Here is a 7785-nt window from a genome sequence, read left to right on the forward strand (position 1 = left end):
TTCACTTATCCTAATTCCTCTCTCCCACCCAACTCCCTTTCTTTGATAAAGGAGCTGAAGATCAGAGGGTGAGTGACTTGTCCTACATCAACCAGAGAGAGAATCTGAACACCCTGACCCAGACCGGGGCTCTGTCCACCACCTTGGATCACCTCTCCAGTCCAGACTCTCCTCTTGCCAGGCTCCTGAGTGCTGGCCCTGCGGGATGACCTGTAGATGACCCCACCCTGGGATGGGGTTGGAAGAAAGGACACCTAGGCTTCGTGTGACGGTCCTCAGAGGCCTCTGGATGTATGTGACTGCTGGGCACCAAGAGCGCGGTCCTCCTCCATCTGTCCCCCTCCCTCCCCGGGGTCACTGGCTCTGTCCCTCTGGGAGGGGCCCTCAGACATGGAGTGCGTGGTGCAGAAGCTTTGGTGTCAATGTTTACGGTTTGAATTTTGACTCTGGCACTTGCTATCTGGCAACCTCAGGCAAGTTTCTTAAACTTTCTGAGCCTCAAATGGTACACCAATAAGCACCCAACAGGATGGCTGGCACGGTTAAGCTTGGGTCATGGTCTGGCCTCAGGAAGGGGAGAAGTTCATAGCCTCTGCCATTTCATCTGTGGGTCCTCCCTGCCCACTCTCTGCTGAAGGTCCTACAGAGGTTACCCTTGAACCCAGGGCAGCCAGAACACTGGGGTCCTTGTTCTGGGATCCTGGGGGCTCACGGTATGCCTCAGGGCATCCTGTCCCAGTGACTCACCTCCTTCAGAGGGAACTGTCCCAGCCTCCCCAGACTGGCCAACTGACCGCACAGACCAAAAATAGCTCCAATGAATGGAACTAGGATCCCAGGAAGCCCACAGCCAGCCCTGAGGGTGGAATTCCAGGGCAGGAAGGGCTTCCCAGGGTCTCGCACTCACCCCTAACCCTGACCCCACACAGACACTCCTGCTGTGAAAGTCTATGAAAATCTTGAGCACACCAAGGAGGTGCTTGTGTGGAAGCTAGCTTCCTTGACCACCCCCATCCCAACCCCGCCTGTAAGAGCTCTCCAGGGCAGGACTGGCCCGAGTCCCCCCGCTCCCTCTGAACGCTGATCTTCTCAAACTCTGTGCTTTGCTTGCAGAAATCTTATTTCTCAAACAGGGTTTATTGCTCGCCCCTAGACCGTCTCTGAGGTTTTGTGGCCCCTCCTTGGTTCAGGGGGATCTGGGGTGGACAGGGACAAGGCCCAAAGGACATGATTTGGTGCGGGTGCCAGCTGCCAACACTCTCCTTACCCAGGAGAAGGGAAAAGAAAGGCCAGCATCCATGGACACAGGTGCCCTCTTTTTGATAATCTGGAAAGTCACTAGTATTTTCTCAGCCAAACAGGTCTAGAAGGGGAGTCCCAGGGTAGGGAGTGGCAAGACATGGGGGTGACGACTGGGTGGGGCCGGGGAAGACAGAGGGAGCCCTGAGAATGTGGGTGAAGTCAAGTTTCCAGGAGGTGAAGTGTTAGTTGGCCTAGAAAACTGAGATCCTGCCTTACTTCTTTTTTCAAAAATACTTATTTGACTGTCCCAGGTCTTAGTGGCGGCATGTGGTATCTGATTCCCTGACCAGAGATCGAACCCGGGCCCCCTGCAGTGGGAGCAGAGTCCTAGCCACTGGACCATGAGGGAAGTCCTCTTCCTTAGTTCTTTATTTGACCTCACTCATTAGGCCAATGGATCATGGCCACTAATTCATTTTACAAACATGACCACCTCACTGGCTTTGGAGTTGGAAGTACAGAAAGCAAAAAACCAACCCGGCTCTCTACCCTGGAAATTGTTTCTGTGGGGGACTCACAGAAGTAAGCAGATGGCTTCAGTCTGATACAGTACAGGCAAGTCTGCTGAATCTACGTGAGGCTGGGGTTGGGGATGGGGAGGGATTCGGAAATTCTTCCCCCAGGAAGTGACAACTGTGCTGAACCCCAGAGGTGAGCCTGTCTAGGAGAAAGAAAGGGCCCACAAGAAGAGGGAATAGTTGCTCAAGGCCCAGGTTGGTGAGAGCAGGGTTGATCAGGAAGCCGTCTTGGAGCTGGACTTGGAGCTGAGTGCTGAGGCTGAGGAGGTGGGCAGGGCGGGGGCCCGCAGCGGGGGGCAGGCTGCTTCTGGCAGAGGAGATGGACCCACCTGGCAGTCAGGAGTCTCCAGTGAGGTCCGTGTGTCCAGGGACAGAAGCCCCTGTCATCACTGTACCCGGTCCCAGAGCCCCGGTTCAGAGGCAGCTGGGCCATCGTGAGGCAGAAGGCAGAGCTTCTCCACTCAAGACAGCTTGGACCCAGAGGTCCTCAACTTTTCTGTCACCAAGGACTGGTTTCCTGGAAGACAATTTTTCCCTGGACGGAGTGGAGGTGGGGGGTGGGGGAGAAGGTTTAAGTGCATTACATGCATTGTGTACTTTATTTCTACTATTATTACATAAGCTTCACCTCAGATCATCAGACGTTAGATTTCAGAGGTTGGGGTCCCCTGGAGAAGGTCAAGGCTTCTTACCATATACTGAGGCCACCACACTGAAGTCAGGATTTCTTCACTGTTCTTGACAGTGGGCATCCGCTGGGCGGGGCAGGGCCTGCAGGTTGGTTCAACCTGGACGCAGGTTGCACTCATGGCAGAAAGTAAGGGGCAGCCCTGATCCACATGCAATGACCATGTGGCTGGGAGGCAGGGGACAGGCTGGAGGAGATGTGGCTGGGATCCAGGCTCACGGTGGATCTGCTGGGTCTCCCACATTCCAGCAGGTGAGCAACCTCTGTGTGACTGCTTCGTCCTATCTCTGAGAATAAAATGACCCAACACCCCTCCCTAGGGAAGCCGCTGGACATCCTGCTGCCCCTGATTGGACAGGCGCCCTGCTGCCTGCTGCCATGGGCTGGCTGGGGCTGCCACGTGCTCTGAGCGCATTCTGACCTACTAGGTTCCCTCAGACTCCAGTAGAAAGGGAACGGTTGGGATGAGTCTCCTCTGAGATGCTCACTCTAGATGTACAGCTTGTCCTGCTTTCCAGAAACTGGTGGGTAGGCGGACTGACTGTCTTGGGGGCAGGGTATTCATGAGCCCCCCGGGGCAGAGTGTGGCTCACAGCCAGCTGCCCGTCCTGAGGCCCATAGACCTGCAACGCTGCACCAGGTCCATCAGGAGGACGGCGGTCCCAGTTCCTGGGACCACAGCAGACCCCCAACTCCCGCTCCCCATCCTCATGCTCTCCTCCCTTCTCATGCTTCTCCCTGGCCTCCTCTTTCCGCCCCTCTGTCTTCCATCTTCCTCGCCACCTCTCTCACACCCTCCACACCCGTTCCTCTGCTTTCTCTGCAGCCGCTGACGGGCTGCGGTGTTAGAGGTGAAGGAAGCCCCTGAGCACTCTGTGTTGCCTGATGGCTTTCCCACGCTCTGTCCCTTGGAACTTGGACCAGCCCCTCTGCTGGACATGGCCCTGAGGGCACCGTCCCCCTGAGGTTTGTGTCATTCGATGGGGGTGCCTTTCAGATGTAAAGAGTGCTCTCGGGAGTCACCTCAGTTTCAACGTGGGACTCAAAAGCCTTCAAAGCAAAGAGGCTTTTAGGAGCAGATGCTGGTCCCTGGAGGAGACCATGTCCTGGACTGGACTCTGAAGCTGACACAGGAGGAAAATGGGCAGGGAACAACCTTTGGAAGACTGACACAGCCGCAGGACATGACATAAACGGACAGAACCAACAGGGTCCAGGATGGTGGATGAGACTTTCATTAGACCTTGAGCCTCAGAGTAAGCTCATTTTAATACATCAGCAAAGTCAGCAAGTGGGCCCATGGCCCAATTCCTGGAAATCCCCACCCCTTGCCCCAAATAGCTGGAATACCCCTCCCACCCAGCAGCATATGAAATTACCCAGCCCTATGAAACCTATGTACCTGGGTGCTGCTCTTGCTTTCCGAGATGGCCCACACTCTGTCTGTGGAGTGTGTTTCTCTCTAAATGAATCCACTTCTTACCTAGCAGCTTGTCTCTTACTAAATTCTTTCTGCAATGAGACATCAAGAACCTGAGCTTCCTTAAATCCTGAGACCAGGTGCAACCTCAGTTAAAAGACCCTGGGTTCAAGTCCCCTGTAACTGCGGGTTACTCAGTTTCAAACCTCGTGGATAGAGGTCACTGCGCTCCAGAACCTTCGGACATGGAGACTGGAAGTCTCCTTCCCCCCAGCCTCACCATCTACCACCCCCACACGACCACACCCGCGGCAGGCTGATGATCCGAGCACATCAGTTTGCCAGCCTCGCTCTGAGAGTTCTCCCGTTTGCCCGCTGACACTCAGCTCCCCCCTCTGCCGGGAATCCTTCCCTGTCACCCAACTCAGGAACACCTCTCCTTGCCTCCCCAAACTCTTTTGGAAGTCTCTTCCCTTGTCTGGCTCTTTACATCACATGACATCAAACCAGTGCTCAAAAACAACAGCTCTGTTAGGACTGGAATGAAGTGCGTGCTTCTCATCCTCAGACAGCTCTTCGGGCGTGACTCGACCTGGCCTGGTTCTCGGATTTGTTTCTTCCTGCTCTTGCCCTCACCAGGTCCCTCTCAGCCTCACCAAGTCCATCTCAAAACCCTGCACCTGCTGTTCCCTCTGCTCAGACGACTTGTCCCCCAGACAACCAGAGCTCCCAGAACATAAATCTACACGAGCAGAGGCTTTGCTTTGCGGTCCTCCCCATCAGATTCTGTGTGCCTGGCACGTGGCGGGTGGTGGGTGACAGTACTGGATGTAACCCAGCAGTAAATAATACGCTGCCTGGCACCATCCCCTCGTGTGGCTGCCCTCCCCCATCGTAGCATCCTGCCAGTGTCCAGCCCAGGTCCTCTAGCGGGGTTGCTTTTAGAAATGTTTGTGGACAGAACGGGAAAGAGTCCTTTCATGCCTTTCCCATCAGGCAGGCTCGGCTGCCTCTGGGGCAGGAAAGGAGTAACCCTCATCCTCCCGTCTCATCCTAGGCTCGGGCGGTCAGCCCAGCCCCTGGAATGTCGCTCCGGGGCAGCAGAGCTTCCTCCACTCAGATTCCTTTCCCAGTGCTGCCAGCATCGCCTTCCAAGCTGATTGGACTCAGAGAAAGGGTTCTGACCTCCTAGAACAGCACGCACCTAATCGTAGGAGGAACCAGGACTCTGTTGAGCTACGGGGAGACCTGGAGGGATTTACCAAGGCCATGGCTTTGCCTGCTGTGTTTCAAACCCAGGCAGACGATTAGGTGATGGAGTTAAATATTCCAAAGTTACCTCATCCTCCCCCTCTCTCCCTCTCTCAAGGGGGAACATTCGGTTCCTCCTCCCCAACCCAGTCCTTCTCCATATTTGGGGATCTGGAATGGGCACCAGGGGCATGGCCGTCCCCTCTTGGTGTCTGCCGGGAGCTGTAGTTTCCCCATGAGTTCCGGCCAGTGAGTGGGCTATCCCTTCTCAGCAGGGTGCTTTTCAGAGGCTCACCTTCTGGTCTCAGGTCTCTGGGGATGGTTTCTGTTGTGGTTGCATCTCCCCACCTGTGAACTCAGATAATTATCTCTCTTTCCCTAACTTCCAGATTGTTTGTTGGGAGGGGTAATTAGCCAGCATTCAGTAAGTGCTTTGAGCTCATGCCAGCAAGGAATGCTTTATAAATAAAAATTGTTATCTTTAAAGACGAAAACACTAATTTTGATTGCCCAATTCCCTCCACAAACCAACCCTTTGCCTACACGCCAAAAAGATGCTGTTTAATTCCTTGTATGAGCCTTTCACCCACCCTGCCCTGCATCTCAATCCACTTTGTCTCATCATTTCTAGTTTCATATCCCCGAGAATAAATGCTCTCGCTCTCTCTCCTCTCTGAAAGGAGCGGAGGAGATAGACAGTTGTGCCCTGCACTGAAAGCACAGGAAAGTTACCACAGAGGGATGGGTTGGGCTTGCTCCGAGCTCAAGACTGCAGCCTGAGCATGGTGACAATCCAGTCTCTCCGCCTCTCTGCCCGAGGTCAACCTTTGCTCCCTCTGAAGAAGGGACAGAAGTTGCAATGCAGCAGGAAGGAATTTGTAAAGGTGTTTTTTTTTTTGGTTGTACTACTTGGGTTGCAGAATCTGAGTTCCCTGATCACTGCAGAGCCCTAACCATTGGACCACCAGGGAAGTCCCCGAAAGATCTTAATAAGAACCCCTTCTCCAAAGACTTGAAAGAAGACCTCTTCTGCCCAGGAAAGGGACTGATCCTGTCAGGGAGGCAGCAGCTTAGAGCAAATGGCTAGAATCCTGGCCCTGGGACTTGAGGCAAGTGGCTCACCCCAGCCATGGTTCCCTCCTCCATGAAGAGGAGATGACATCGAGGTCAGAGTTTTGTCAAGTGCTGCCCAAGGGGAGGCTCAAGCCAGACACGTCTGGACTAGAATCCCGCCAGGGTCTGCTGTGGACATATGACTTCTCTGATCCTCAGGCGAATTCTCTCTAGATGGGGATAATGAAACCATGTGAGGACCTCGCACAGAGCCTGGCATAGAGCTTCTCAGTAAACACCACCCTGACTGTTATCAGTGCCTTGCATACGCAGAGTCCTGACTCTCATCGCACTGATTACTTGTCTCACTTCTCATCACCTCATTTTGTGATAACAAAGTAACATAAAGGTGCTTCCCAAGCTGTGTAGCACTACACTTTACAGCTTAATGAGGAGGAGTGATTCGAACTGAGCTTGGAGGTCTCCTCCCAGACTCAAGTTTCCATGGCATCAAGAAGGTACAACTGCTTTTTAGTACAAAGAAGTGCAAGCGTGTAAACTGTCAGCAGGATTATTTATTTCTTGTTTTACATGTGAGTAGTAAATGTCCTCTCAAAGAGTAACAAGGACTCCTGTAACACACAGCACGCCAGCTCACGGAGCAGCATAATCATGTCTAATGGTACATGAACACTGTGTGTGTTTATGGAGGGTGGTCATCAAACAGTTGAAGTTCTCACAGGTGGTGGGATTTCAGATAATTCTCATACTTTTTGGTCTTGTTTGGATTATTTTAACTCTGTGTATGTATCATTTTTAAAAATAATCTTATTTATTTGTTTTGGGCTATACTGGGTCTTCGTTGCTGCATGGGTTTTTCTTTAGCTGTGGCAAGTGGGCACTACTCCACATGGGCTTAGTTGGGCTTCCAAGATGGCTCAGATGGTAAAGAATCCTCCTGAATGCAGGAGTTGTAGGAGACGGGGGTTCATTCCCTGGGTGGGGACGATCCCCTGGAGGAGGAAATGACAACTCCCTCCAGCATTCTTGCCAGGATAATCCCTTGGACAGGGGAGCCTGGCGGACTACAGTCCATGTGTTACAGAGAAGCCAACTCTGACTCCATGTTGGAAATTGTTTCTTTGACTTGATTTTTGTTGCTTTTGTTATTATAATCATACTTAATACCTTGCCTCAGAGGACCATGCCTCTCTGCTTGATTGTAAACTAAAGTACCTTTGTTCAGCTCAAAGAGAGATAGTTAGTCCCTGCCCACTTGTGAATAGAAGAAATGAACACCCCTTTCCAAAGGCTGACCATTCCCTTGGAGATGCTTTGCAAGACTGAATACCCTTTCTCTTTACTCTCCCACTGCCTCTCCCTCTCTATTCTGCCTTTTGACTCTAGCTCCTCATTGTTTCTTTCCCTCTGACTCTACAAAAGAACTTGGCAACCAGACCCTGACAAGATGGGTATTTTGAGGCACTACCCGACCATCTCCTCGGTCAGCTGGCTTTCCAACTAAAGTCCTTCCCTTGCCTCAACAACTTGTC

At 52.7% G+C, this 7785-nt stretch overlaps 1 long non-coding RNA gene across 1 annotated transcript; it reads left to right on the forward strand.

Moving 5' to 3' along the window:
- LOC110138961 (uncharacterized) lies at nt 1-3997 on the forward strand. Its single transcript, XR_011483078.1, has 2 exons — nt 1-291; nt 3335-3997. It is a non-coding gene; the product is annotated as an uncharacterized lncRNA (long non-coding RNA).
- Nucleotides 3998-7785: the final 3788 nt, after the last annotated feature.

Source organism: Odocoileus virginianus, chromosome 23 (genome assembly GCF_023699985.2).
Source record: "Odocoileus virginianus isolate 20LAN1187 ecotype Illinois chromosome 23, Ovbor_1.2, whole genome shotgun sequence".
Taxonomy (NCBI): Eukaryota; Metazoa; Chordata; class Mammalia; order Artiodactyla; family Cervidae; genus Odocoileus; species Odocoileus virginianus.